Below are 13,950 nucleotides of genomic sequence, written 5' to 3' on the forward strand. Positions count from 1 at the left end.
CTGTGCTCTGTTTTCGGCCAATTTTTTATGCCAGTTGAACAGGGGCAAGAATTTAAGATTGGAATCCCTGACTTTTTGTTAGGACAATATTAACCTGAAAGAACTTGGGGTATGATTCTTACACTAAAGGCTTCTATATTTTACAATACTTGGCTAAGAGGAATTACAATTTAACCTTCACTAAAGTTTAACTGAGTGGGCATAGCCCCAGTAAGAGGTTCCAGAAGGGAACCAGGAACCGAATCACTGGGGTTTTGTCTTTAAACTTATGAAGGAGCTAAGGAAAAAACCTTAGCCCGAGGGCCTCAACTTTCAACTTCAAGTCCCCCATGCTTCAATTCAGTGGACTCTTCAGAAATAAAGAATGGTGAATGGAGGAAGGCCCATGGTGGTTTCAGGGTAACCCTGCAGAGCTGGGAAACCATGAGCTGTGATGCAAGGGGGGGGGTGAAATTAGAAGGAACTGTAACCTCTGTTCCAAGTCTTAAGCACGATCCTGTTGATTAGGGCAATATGAGGGAAAGCATAAAAGGCTTTTGGGTCACTGGAATGATGAACCTGGGAGATGAAGGCTCAGAAATCCAGAGACGGAGCATTCTGATTGGACACAAAGAGGTGTAATCATGTTTTTTTGCAACAGCCTGATGATAACCCTAACCATCTAGTTGGCCAATCCAAAGGAGACAAATGAGGGAAATATCCTGCTCTGAATTTCTGTACATCTGCTCTTTTTGCCAGAAGATGCACTAAAACAAGAGAAAGACATCTTTTCTGATGGGTGTGGTAACAGAATATCATAACCAAAATGCTGTTGTTCCATAAGGCCTTGAAGACCTGGCTTTTCACCAGCTCAAATCTGTAAGCCCTTTTACCTATGGACATCTCTGATCCCTCTCCGCAGCGCTTGATGCCCCTGGGCTAAGTTTGCGCTTTATAAAGCCTATATTCATTCATTCAGTCAGATAGATATATTGCATCCAGCATATTATTTACAAACATATCACTCATTGAGTTAATAATAGAAAATACAGTTCCAACTGGATGATATTTTTGTGAACAACATTTAGGACATAAGAGGGCTAATTCACAAAGGGCTTTTTTATGTGTACTTGAAGTCGTACTACAGATGTACTACCTCACATACACATACTCCTCTTTGTGAATTGGTCTCTCAAACTTCCAACTATTAGTAAAAACAGAAAAAGGGCACAGTCCTTTCAATTGATTCTAACCATATATGAACATTCCGTTAATATTTTCATTTTATACGTTGTGGGGTCAATTAAAAAGGACATTTAAGAGTACATGAAGTAGTGCTACGTGAATACTACTGCACAGCCTAATAAATGGTGTCTTGAACTAGCCCCATTCATCCTGCCACAGGATATTTTTGCTAAACTACTTTCAGACATACAATCATCATGATCGGGCAGAAAAGCTGTGCTGGATGGATGAACAGTAACCCCGCCATACTTTCCTTGAGTTGGTTGATCAAAATATAGCAAAATCATGGCCCACTGTAAGCATCAGAACAGACACTGCAATTCACACCTTGGAAACAATCGCAGTAAGCCTTTTACATTGGCCGTTCCCTGCTTATACCTAGTAATGATTCAATTTAAAACATAAACGCTGATCAACAACACAAGGCTCTCCCCCTGAAATTGCTCTTGAGTTCAATTAGCAAGCTTATCTTGTGTTGAAATGAACCAAACGATCATTTCTTGGGAAAGAAGAGGATATGATGGAATAAAGCATTTTCGTTCCCAGTAAGATGGACTCTCTAGGGATCATTATACTTTTCAATGAGTCCACGCTGTACATCCTCTTACAAATATATGAAAAGTCTTTAAGGCCCTCATGGGGCCTTGCTTCCGGAACAAATTAACTGAGCAAGATCACGAAGTTCATGTCACCAACACATTTACCACAGGGTGCAGAGTTGAGGACTAGTTGCTCGATCGACTGTCTGCTGCTGATATAATAAGCCCGCACACTAAACTAGCTGCAAAAATACAAAGAAAAATAGAACTACACTCATGGCTGTGATTTGTGGTTTCTTTGGTTATTCACACAGTCCTCTCTATGTGAGGGCCTCTAATATGTACCTTTCCTTACATCATTTTTCATAAGAGCGAACCCTGGACTACTACATTGTATGCAGGGCACAAGTCCTAAAAAAAGAAGTGGGGATACGCTAATGTCACGACAGGAAGTGACGTCACGAAAGGTGGCTTGCACCCTCAGACTCATTGCCTCCCCTTGCTCACCCCTTAGATGCGATTGCATCAGAGAAGCCAGCGTGTGAGCAGCTTTTTGAATGGGCTTCGATCTCGCCCCAGAGAGGCCAAAGAGTGAATGTGTAGCTCTATTTGCTCCAGTTATCGAGCTCCCGGTAAAATAAGTGGGGAGACACCGTCCACCCGCGTGGGACCTCCACTCGAGCCCTGATTGTATGTCGCTGTCATCGTGTTATTAAAGTATTCATGAAAAGTAAGTCCTCTTCCACGGGGTGTTGGTGTCCTGCTCCGGAGTTATGTAGAGGATAGCATGAAACTACTTTATCATTTTTTGTCTAAAATACTCAAGCAAACATTTTGGTTCCTCAAAAGCCATTGGACCCCAGAAAAATCGATGTTCTCAGCTTACCCAGAATACCACTCGAAAATTGACCTTGGAACACTGGACAATCGCCTGGGGCAACCACGTGAACTGTTTTGCATATTGTTTTACTGGCTTGGGGGAGTGTTTGCAAGTCACTTGCAATTTTACAGCTATGTTTGCCCTCCAAAACCAGTGTGCCAAATATTTGCATTGATTAATATGTGCAAACCCCTCAATTTATTTCATTAGTTGGTCATTGTAAATGTTGTTTCAAGACACTGCTTGGCACATGTGCAAAACAGTTTTAAAGAACAGTGGTGTTCGAAGTAGAAAAGTGTTCAAATTCAAGCTCCAATTGCCAACATCTCAGCTCAGACCTGAGCATGATACTAGACAGATAACGAAAAATGTACCTGAGACTGTTTGACTGCAACCGCCTTTCACTTCTTGATCACACACATTAGTTGTTTATGTTAAACAATTCCCTGTTAATGAGCTTTGGTTATCAGAGAAATGTCAAGTTATAAAATTAATGTAGGCCTGCTGAGAGACATTCTAGCTCACCCTTGTTAATACATTGGCAGCAAAGTAGTTGTTCTTTCAGAACATTAGCATTCAGATTATCTGCTTCAAAGCTTCCACAAAACAATTTTGAATTTTTGTGTCACACGTCTCTTGAACCACGCTACCATATAATAGTGCCAGGCGTTACCATATTACAATTTGTCCTTACAGCAGCTGTGATTGCAATCTTTCATATGGCTGGTCAATGTTGTTTGCAAGAAGGCTCTCCAGCAATAAAGAGGTGCTCAGATGCCAGATTCTAGTGTAAACATTTTCTGCTGTCTAGTGTAGTATACTGCTGGACACGTCACTGTATCCAGCAACTCCCACTCATCCCACACCCATCCAGCATAGGCGTCATGAGTGACGTGGTGTTTGCCAATAGATGGGGCCGGGCGCACGTGCCCTAGGTCAGTTGCATGTACCATACATAGGTGTTGTGCCGTCCTTGCCTCTGCATGCGAGCGAGGGCCCACAAGGAGAAATACCCGCTTACTCGCGCTGCATGAGGTGAGCCCTGCGGGTAGAACAGCGTGAAGCCATGCATGCAGGATATTGGTGGAAGGGGTGGAGTGCCGCAGCTAGCATCAGGTGCCCTTCACACTTGAGGCGTCTACATGCTGCCCACCCTTACTGCAAAAGGTGAGAACCCCCACACCTTCAGCACCTGTGTAGGCTACTGTGGTATCTCAGTCACTACAGGCCCCCAGACTGGACCGTGGGCTAGCGCGGGGTGGGGACACGCAGCAAACCAGGCCACACTAGCTTCTAGGTAGGAAGTGACATGCTTCGAGCAGCCGTCCTTCATTTATTGGTTCCCCGCAGGCCACACCTGGCCTGCGAATGTAGGGATGCATGTGGAGCGCAAACCAAACTGCCAACCATTACATCCCTATCCAACTTTGTCCTTTTGATGTTACTTGTCCGTTAGCAAAACTACAGCTCAAAATCTACATTAGATTTCACAGGCAAACGTTCGGTACTTGCGTGAAACTCGTTTGGCGGATTTTGGGTCTCGTCAGCAGGCATAGTCTCTCAGCGGTTGGCTCGGGTGTGGGTTAGGCCTCAGGCTGTACCCTTGGGAGCCAGTACACCCTCTCATGCTGTTTGAACTGAGGCTTTCTAAGTTTTTCTCGTGTGGATGAGAGGAGGGTACTTCTGGGGCTTCCCCGGACTGGCTGCTCGCTAACTCTCCTGTGTCATCTTCGGCCACAGCCGTGGCCCTGGAGCTTTGGTGGTCACTCGAGGTCTCCCTGCGGTGTTCTGGTGGGACCTCTTTAAACCACGATGTGTTTCTTGATACTTCTTATGTTCCTTTGCGTGTAGTTACCATCGTGCCTCAGTTCGCCGTGACGGTCCAGGTGCCAGGTTCGTAGCGTGTCTCGAACTTTCCCCCTTGACGCCGGTTTCGCAGAATAACCGTTGTTCCATTTCTGAGTATCCTGGGGGTGGCTCGGCAGCGAACACTTGCCTCCTGGTTCTGTCACCTTCTTCGCTCTTGTGTTGCTTCTCCATCCAGGGGGGGTGGCGACCATCCTGGTCAGGTAGGGAGAAGGTCCCGACGGTGTCCATGGAGCATGAGGGCCTACGGGCTCCGCTGAGTCGCACAGTGAGAGGTACTTTGAAATTCTCGCAGGAATTCATGGAGGTTTTATTCTGGGTCTGCCTGTTCCACAACGGCTATGCGAAACATTTTGTTCAGCGTGCGCATGAACTTCTCCACGTCCCCATTAGCTTGGGGCCACTGGGGAGTGATGCGGCGATGTGATATGCCTTGTTGTTGGAGGAAGGTGGCAAATTCAACCCCTTGAAACAGGGGACCGTTGTCGCTGCGTGCTTCTTGAGGGAAGCCAAACATCGCGAAAATCTTCCCCAGGACGGGCCCTACGTGATTGAATGCCGTCGACACGATTGGTTCGACCACGGGATACTTCGAGTAGGTGTCCACGATGACCAGTGTGCATCTTCCCCCAGGGAAGCTTCCGAAGTCCACACTTACTTTGGACCATGGGATGGAACAGGCTTCTTCCGTGATGACCGGAAGGGGCTTCTCCGGGTCACTCATCAGCTGGCATGATGAGCATCGCCTGACATATTCCTCCACCATGTCCTCGAGCTCCAGGAACCATACCTTCTCCCTCATTCGCGACTTCATCTTAGTGGTTCCCTGGTGTCCCCTGTGGGCTAGCTGGACGGCCCGGTGCTTGAGGCTCTGAGGGATGACTAGCCGGGGTCCTCTCAGCAGGATGCCATCTCCGGTGGCACTCAGCTCATGACTGACTCGCCACATCTTCGTGAGGAGTTCCCGGTCTTCTGGAGTCCACGAGTTGGCCTGGCACAGATAGTCGGTCCAGGAGCCCTCCTGTACTGCTCCCAGTGTCTTGGTGTACACTGCATCGGTGGCGGCTGCTTCCTTCACTTCGTCCAGTGACATGCTCTGGGGTCATGATGTGAGAGCCACCCAATGGGCAAACTCTTCGCCGTCTTCATCTTCCTCGAGCCTTTCTATCTGAGTTGGGTGTCTTGAAAGGAAGTCGGCAGGGTTCTTGGATCCTGGACGGTAGACTACCTCCATCTCATAGGGTTGCAGTTGGACCGCCCATCGTTCAATGCGTGGGAGCGGATGGGGCATGGTCCCTTTGAAGAGGGGGACCAGTGGTTGATGGTCGGTGACCATGGTGAACGGGTGGCCCCGGAGGTATAAATGGAAGTGGTTGCAGGCCCACTTGATGGCGAGCGCCTCACACTCAATCTGGGCATATCTGGCTTCTGTCGGGGTGAGGGCTTTGCTGGCGAACGCCAGGGCGGCTCACTGACCTGTTTCGCATTCTTGAGCCAGTACTGCGCCGAAGCCGACAGGGCTTGCATCTACCAGTACTTCTGTCTGCTTCGCAGGGTCGAAGTATGCCAGCATGGCCTCGCCTAGGAGTGCATCCTTTATCCGTTGGAATGGTTCCTCCTCTTTCAGGTCCCAGTGCCAGGTTGCGTCTACCTTTGTGAGGGCTCGGAGTGGTTCACTTCGGGTGGCTAGGCCTGGTATGAACCGCCCGCAGTAGGTGGCCATGCCTAGGAAACTTCTTACTTCCGTTGGTGTTGTTGGAGAAGGGGTGTCTTTGATGGACTGTGATTTTCTCGGGTCCACCTGAATGCCTTCCTGATTGAATACATAGCCAAAGAACTCAAGGGAAGGTTGGAATAACTGGCACTTCTCTTTGTGAAGAGTCGCTCCATGTGCGCTTAGGCGTTTTAGGGTGTCGCGGAGGTGTTTGTGATGATCGGCGGCCGTCGCTGAGTGGATGAGGATGTCATCACTTACGTTCAACACTCCTGGTAGCCCGGACAGCAGTTCCCATATGGTGTTATGAAACACTTCGGCCGCCGAGGATATTCCGAAGTCGTTTGTATCTCCTGAGCCCTAGGTGGGTGCTGAAGGTAGTGATGAACCGGCTCTCTTCGGACAGGGGCAGTTGGTGATAACCCGCGTTCAGATCGAGTTTTGAGAACCACTTGGATCCGTTTACATCCGCGATTATGTCATCCATTGTTGGTGTGATGTGGCGTTCCCTCTTAATCGCCTTGTTCGGCAGCCGCATGTCAATGCATAGACAAATGACTCCTGATTGTTTGGGCTTTTCAGCGATGACCATCGGGGATACCCACGGTGTCGGCCCGGATACCTTCTTGATAACCCCTTGCTCCTCCAGGTTTTCCAACTCTTTCTCTACGAGCGGCCGCAGGTGGAATGGGATCCGCCGATGTCGCAGGGCGACCGGGGCAACTGACTTATCGATATGCAACTGGATGGGTTCACACTTGATGCACCCAAGGCCTTTGAATAGCTTGGGGAATTGCCCCAGGAGTTCTTCTACCTGGTGCGTCCGGATCCTCCTGGCAAACGCGATCAACTTCAGGTCTTCGGTGGTGTGGCTGCTCAGGAGGGTGTCCGCCTCTCTGTCAATGACATGGATCGTAGCCATTACCTCGAGGTCATCGGCTTTAACGGGCACTAGCATCTTTCCTTTTAAAGGCAGAGGCGTGTCGGCTCCATATGCGTAGATCTGGGTCTTGGATGGCACTACGGGAGGGTGAGGGCGCAGGCTCTGGTACTGTTGTAGACCCATGACGTTGACTGTCGCTCCCGTGTCTATAACCGCTTTGACATCAGTCCCTGCAATTTGGACTACCCAGGTGGCTTGGGTCTGCGGCATTGCTTTAGTTCCTTCGCGAAAGATACTTTGTTGGCCTCTTCATTGTCATCGTCTGACGAGTCTTCCACGGTTGGTAGGTGTTTTGCGGGCCTCTTCTGGGTGTGGGCAGGTGGCGTGGCGTCTGCCACCGATAGCTGCCGGACAGTTCGCGTTGGGGGTTTCTGCCCTCGGAAGCTCCGAGTGCTGTTGCGCCGTCTACAGGCAGATGCAAAATGATTGGGGATTCTGCAGTTGGCACAGGTCTTTCCTTGGACAGGGCAGTCCTTGGCGGCATGGGGCTCGTGTCCACAATACCCACATTTTGCTCTGGGTGCGTCTCCTCGAGGTCCTCTGAGTTGGTCTCCTCTTGGTTTTGTCCTTACCGCGTCTGCCCGCTCTGTTTTGATGGACTCTATCTTCCCTTGAGATTTGGTCAGCGCTTGGTCCATTGCTCTTGCTGCGGACAGGTCGTGCGACCTGGCGAGTATCAAGATATCTTCCAACGTGATCCTCGGTTTTCGCAATATGAGTCCCAGTAGCGTCTTGTCACGGCATTCTTGAATAAGTTGCCTCCTGATTGCTTTTGGCTGGTCTTCATCTGTTCATGTGCTGGCCAGTTCCCTGAGGCGGGCATAGAACAGGTCCATGGAATCTCCTCCTCTCTGGCGTGCTTGTCCTAGCTTGAAGACCTCAAAATCCAAGCTCAGGTGCGGGTCAAAATGGCCGTTGAGCGCCGCCACGGCTTCGTCATAGTCATCCGCCGCCCCTGTGTTGGGTAGATGCTTGAATAGTTTGAATATTTCATCTCCAGCATAGTGGCGTAGCAGGGATCTTTTTACTGCCTTGTCCATCCCTCGGTTCGCGACGAAATAGTTGTCTAGGCGCTCTATCCACGTCTTCCACCTGGGGGAGGCTGTCGCTGGGTCTTCCAGCTCACTAAACGGGGGTAGGACTCATGACGCCGCATGCTGGAGTGGGATGTGGATAGGCGCTGCAGCGGCATCGTCATCTCCCATGTTGCTTGGCTAGGGGTGTTTCAGGGCTACTGAATCAGCCCTCGGAGATGAATATGGCAGTGTGTGTCCTAGCTGATGTTGTGGTGATGCTTGCTCCTGCTTTTGGGGTACCCCTGAACGAATGGGCTCCCCCCTTTTCACTCTCCTTACTTTGCTCTGGAATGGCCTTCCTGCCTTGACGGCTTTCCCCTCTCCTTCTTCCTTCAAAGTTCTTTTTTTTCCCTTTATTTTCTCCTGTTCCTGGATTTTACCAGTGCTTGTTTTTTGTTTCTTCTGGGCAGCACGGGGTGGCCAGTGCTCAACCACACATGCACTGTGAGGCAGCCACATAGAGGGGTGTGCTATCCGGGTTGGTGTCCACCGTCACTGCAGGGAACAGGGGCAGACAGGCCTGGCAACAGGGCCTCAGCACGTGGGGCGTGTTTTTTTTTCTTCTATTCTTCACCCTGTGCACGATGCCGGGGGAGCGCGTCTAACTCCAGGGCCTGCAGGGGCTTCGCGCCTGAGGCGCAACGTCATCGGGTGCCCTTGAAATATCCCGGGAGGCAGTTCCCAGGGCCTCCGGAGTCCGAGGACGCAGCTGCAGGGGCCGCAAAGAACCACTGCAGGTGGGAGAGCAGCCAGATCAGAGCCGCGGCGCTGCCGCGCACAGGAGGCGGGTGCGCACCGGTGCAGCGTGGTGCATGAGCAAGGGTTGGGCTCCCTCCGCTCGTCGCCAATGTGGTGAGGGTGTATCTCGGTTACTACAGGCCCCCAGACTGGACCGTGGGCTAGCGCGGGGGGGGGGGACGCGCAGCAAACAGCAAACCAGGCAACACTAGCTTCTAGGTAGGAAGTGACGTGCTTCGAGCAGCCGTCCTTCATTTATTGGTTCCCCGCCGGCCACGCCTGGCCTGCGGATGTAGGGATGCATGTGGGGCGCAAACTAGACTGCCAACCATTACAGCTACGACACCGCACCCACCTCGTGGTGCAGCGTGCCGGCTTCCAGATGACGACCTGCCCTGGCGCATCCATTGGAAACATCACGCCCTGCAGCTGGCTGAGCAGAGACAGCACGAAAGGCATGGCCCACATCACTAAGAAAGCTGCTGCTGCAGCCTGTAAGTGGCTTGATTGCAGCTGCCCCGGTCAGGAATAACATTGTCAGGAAGAGGAGACACCCTGCAGTACCAGCAGTGCATCCCCTCTGTGGCTGCATATTCAGCCCCCACGTAGCCTTGAGTTTAAAAAAAATGTTATTAATTTAGCGAGATCGCATTGTATTATTACATTGTTGGTAACTAGAACTAATTTTATCATTAAAACTGTTTTTGGGGTCGTTAGTGATGTATTTTTATTCTTGTACTTGTCAGTATTTTGCGTATTGTAGTCGAACGCTTTATTGTGTATTACACATGACTTCTCTAGAAGTGAGGTTAAATATTTTTGAAGCTATAAATGCACTGTTGCACTATGTCACTTTATTTGGGTTTGAAGTGTGATCAATTTGGTGATCTAGAACTATATAATGCTATTTTTGATACTTTTAATTAATTGTGTAATTACATTTTTGGGAGGGGTCTCTATTGATGTATTTTCTGTAGTTTTTCCCCCCTGTATAAATAAAAACTTTAAAAAAGATTGCCATGTGGGGGCTTGAAAAAGTCACTGTTGCTTGTCAATGCCATGGTAGTTGACTTTGCCAATGTGGTACACATCAACAAAGGAACTACATTGTTTGATTTGAGAAACATTTGCAATAACGTTTCCCAAACTCTTGTTCTTTAAAAGCTACTGCTTTCCCTATTAGATATACGTGGTTCAAAGAGCACAAGAAAGTACCCAAACCCCGCCCTCCTCACTACCCCATATTCACAGACATGCATGGAAAGGAATTTCTGCATATGGAAAATCATTTTCCATGTAAAGAAAAACAAAGAAGAGAGAAAAACATACATTTGCAATTGCATGTGATTTAATGTTCTCCGTTATAAATAGTTGTCAGGCTGACAAATGTGTGCCAAAGAACCGCAAACTATGTTGTTTCCACCTGGCATAGAAGTTTCAATTTTTAGAATTGCATATAAAACCAAAATGAACCAGCTCCATTGTGTAACTACTTTATTTTGTGAATTGTACTCCCCGAGAGCTACTGAGTGCAATACATGGGTTGATTTTTTTTAGTGGTATGGCTGGGCCCGTTTGTCTCCTCTAGTTACTCGAGTTTAGGTATACAAAGCAGATAGATGGTTCTTTCACATGCACTGTCAGCTTTATGATGAATGTATGAGGAACCTGTGGCTGTAGATAAGATAAATGTGAACACATTTTCTTAAAATCACGTACTTGCATTCTCTTAGTCATTCATTTGAAATGTATTTTGGTTCTTAAATAGAATCATAAAAACAATACTAGTAAAACCCAAATTGGTTAAAAGAACAATCATAAAAATCCATTGATATACAAAATATTTAAAAAACAGACAGATCACCATAAAATATATTAAGGCAGGTACACATAACAGTGATGTTAAGCCATGTTAAACAGTAAAAACATTCCTACTGCATGGCTAATCAAAGGAGAAGATAGCTAAAGGAGATAGACAAAGGGTGGACGGCATGACCTGAGATGGTTCTGTTTTAGGACAGGGCCAATATACCTTTGAAAAATCTCCTGATAACATTTACAGATTAAAACATGCAAATTAGTTTGAAAGGGCATATTGTTTCATTGGCAACAATTATTAGATTTCCTATCAGGAGAGTTGCTTTTGGAATGGAAAAGTAGGTAGATAATAGTACCAAGCCTAAATGTCATCAAAAGTGATCCTTTCTAATTACTTTCAACCGATAACAGAAAAGGCTCCATGCCCTTCACAGTTTTCAGAGGGAAATCTGTTCTGACTGATTTCTCTATCACTTCACCTCTTCTCTCTTCAGGTATCACTTATCGAGAAATCAAGCCAATATCCATTTCTTATAGGCCTTCATGACACAGTTCTAAGGAATAAAGAGATCTGTCTGTCCTACCACGTTCAAGCCATCTGGTACGTAATGCAACTTTGGAATCCCATTTCTCTTTTTCCCAAGATAAACCGTCTTGAGATTTCCATGGTCACTGAAGAGGTAGGATTAACCGAAGCAGCTAGCGACAATAGCAACGGAATCAATTTAAAGCAGTCATGTTTATAAATTATCTAAACACTACCACTTGTGTATGGAAAACGAGCAAACTGATTTGGATAAACCAAGAGGAACCTTCTAAATTTCAGTCTTGAAGGCAGGATGCAAGTACATATATATCCCCTAACTACAATTTCATAGTTAATTCGACATTAAAAATATATTGCCAAATAATCACGTATATCATATTTATTTTGCAATATCACTTACCTCAGAATGCCTTCGCCTTTTTGTCATTAATTCTTCTTAGAACTGCTCTCCGTTTTGCCTAAAGTAAATAAGAAGGAAATTGATATAACAAGAAATATCTCATAGAAAGATGCAGATTGATTATAAATATATGCATAATTTAGTTTTTGACAGAATTTTGTAGAAATGTACTTCTGGAATAACGCACAATTTCCTAAAATCAATTTGAGCCCAGGCCCGAAAGATATACCATAACTACTGGGTATCACCTGAGTTTTCATATGTTGAGAACAAAATCATGACCAAACCTATATTTTTTCACCTCTTCACATGACCTTGGATCTACAGAGGTTAGCGGCCTGCAGCAAAGAGTTTCTGTATATTAGAAGCCACCCCATACCCTTTTTGTTGGTGGTAGTTCTAAAAATGAAATGTCCAACATCAGGGCCACAGTTTACCTGAAACCCCAATGGATGCCTCTTTCATATAGGGTTCAGTTAGTGGCCACAACATTTAAATGTCATTATAAAATAATTGTATATAAGTTGGTGTTGTGGGTAAAATAATCTATTTCTTCTTTAGAGTTTAGCAAATGCTGCATCTCAAAGTTTACTTTCTTTATCAGTTCATCAGAAAATGAATATGTAATGTAATGTAATGCCAAAGTGTACTTGTATAGCGCTACTATGGTTTGCTGCTCATAACAGAGGGAAGTAGGGCATTCAGATCAGAGTTTTACACAGTATATCTGGTGCACTATAAATCCAAGTTTTAAGGGCCTTCCTAAACACAGACTCAGAATCAATCTGGCGGAGCTGAGGTGGAAGTTGATTCCATGCCTTTGAGCCTATAACCACAAGTGATTTTTCTCCCTTTGACACCAATCTAAAAGTTGGAATGGTCAGCAGATTTGTGTTGGATGATCTTAGGCTACGGGAGGGAACGTAGCACTTAATATGCTTTGGCAGACTACGAAGCAGGCTTAATGCACACAAATGGCATCTGATCTGATGCCTGCTTAGGTAGCAGGAGTTCATCGTTTATGCATTGTTACAGACACATCTCCATCTTTAATAAGTGGTGTTTAAGGCATACTTGTGTGTCCAGCTTCTTGCGCATTTGGTGTCAAAAAGAGAAATAGGCATTTAACCGAGAATAATCCCCTAAAAGCCATTTTGAGCATTTTGACTGTTTAATGAGTGTCACCTTTCTAAAAAATGCAAGTTTATAAATACACTGAGGAGCCTTTATTGAATTTATCAATAGGGGACACACACCTGCAAAGTAGTGACTATGGGAACAGAAGGGTTCAATAGTAGCAGCTATGAGGGATGGCAATAGTCTTTTCCTCATCCCAGATTCCTAAACATGGATGAGTTTCTCCATCATGTACCAAAATTGAATTCTTCTGGAATAACTGAGACAGGATACTGAACTTGCATATTTTAAGAGCCATCCATTTGCCATAAAGCTTACAGACAGACCAGTCCTCCCTGAAACGACTTGCAATCTGGTTAGATATTCAGGAATGCATTACTGTATTGGTTATAGGCAATGCTCCTCAACCTAAAGGCCATTCCTTTGGGTAGACCAACTATCAACCGCCTGCTGACACCTGTAGAATATATGCTGAAATTGTTGGATGTATTTTAAAGGAATGGCATGTACTATGCATGCTTATTGTATTGTAATGGAATATTAAAATGTTATGATTGTGTAGTAAGCAAATATTATAGTGTCAAAAAATAAAGAATTGTATTTCAATTTAATATTCAATGAACGTGTGCTAAAATACAGCACATGTGAATGATTCTAAAAAGACATGTCAAAGAACCATTTTTATTAAATTCTATTTTTGTGTCAGACATCAATCATCTTCATAGTCAACATCAAAGATAGCAAAAGCAAATACTGTATGGCTGCAGGATTATGTATACAGAAAGATGTCTGTTTGATAAAGCTATTATAGATCAGACCACCTAAAGAAAAACTTTAAATTTTATCCCACATTTGTGAACATAATGTTGAGGAATGTATTGATCTTCTTTTCTTGTGTGCAAAAATACAAGACGTGTATAGTTTTCAGTACTGACCCAGATGCACTTACATGCATCATATCTCTTTGCAAACTGTTAAATAGTCACCACTTTATGCCTTTGGTAAACAATTGATTATTTATAGATAGTAGCTAAAAATTGAGGTCGAATTTTTTTGGCATATCTTTTT

The 13,950-nt window shown here is 45.8% G+C and overlaps 1 long non-coding RNA gene across 1 annotated transcript in view; it reads right to left on the reverse strand.

Moving 5' to 3' along the window:
* LOC144827453 (uncharacterized) overlaps window positions 1–13,950 on the reverse strand; it is a 1,218,604-nt gene that overhangs the window by 414,059 nt on the left and 790,595 nt on the right. The window contains exon 4 of the long non-coding RNA XR_013610193.1: window positions 11,746–11,803. This is a non-coding gene — a long non-coding RNA (uncharacterized LOC144827453). The remainder of the gene's footprint in view (window positions 1–11,745; window positions 11,804–13,950) is intronic.

This window comes from Lissotriton helveticus, chromosome 4_1, assembly GCF_964261635.1.
Source record: "Lissotriton helveticus chromosome 4_1, aLisHel1.1, whole genome shotgun sequence".
Taxonomy (NCBI): Eukaryota; Metazoa; Chordata; class Amphibia; order Caudata; family Salamandridae; genus Lissotriton; species Lissotriton helveticus.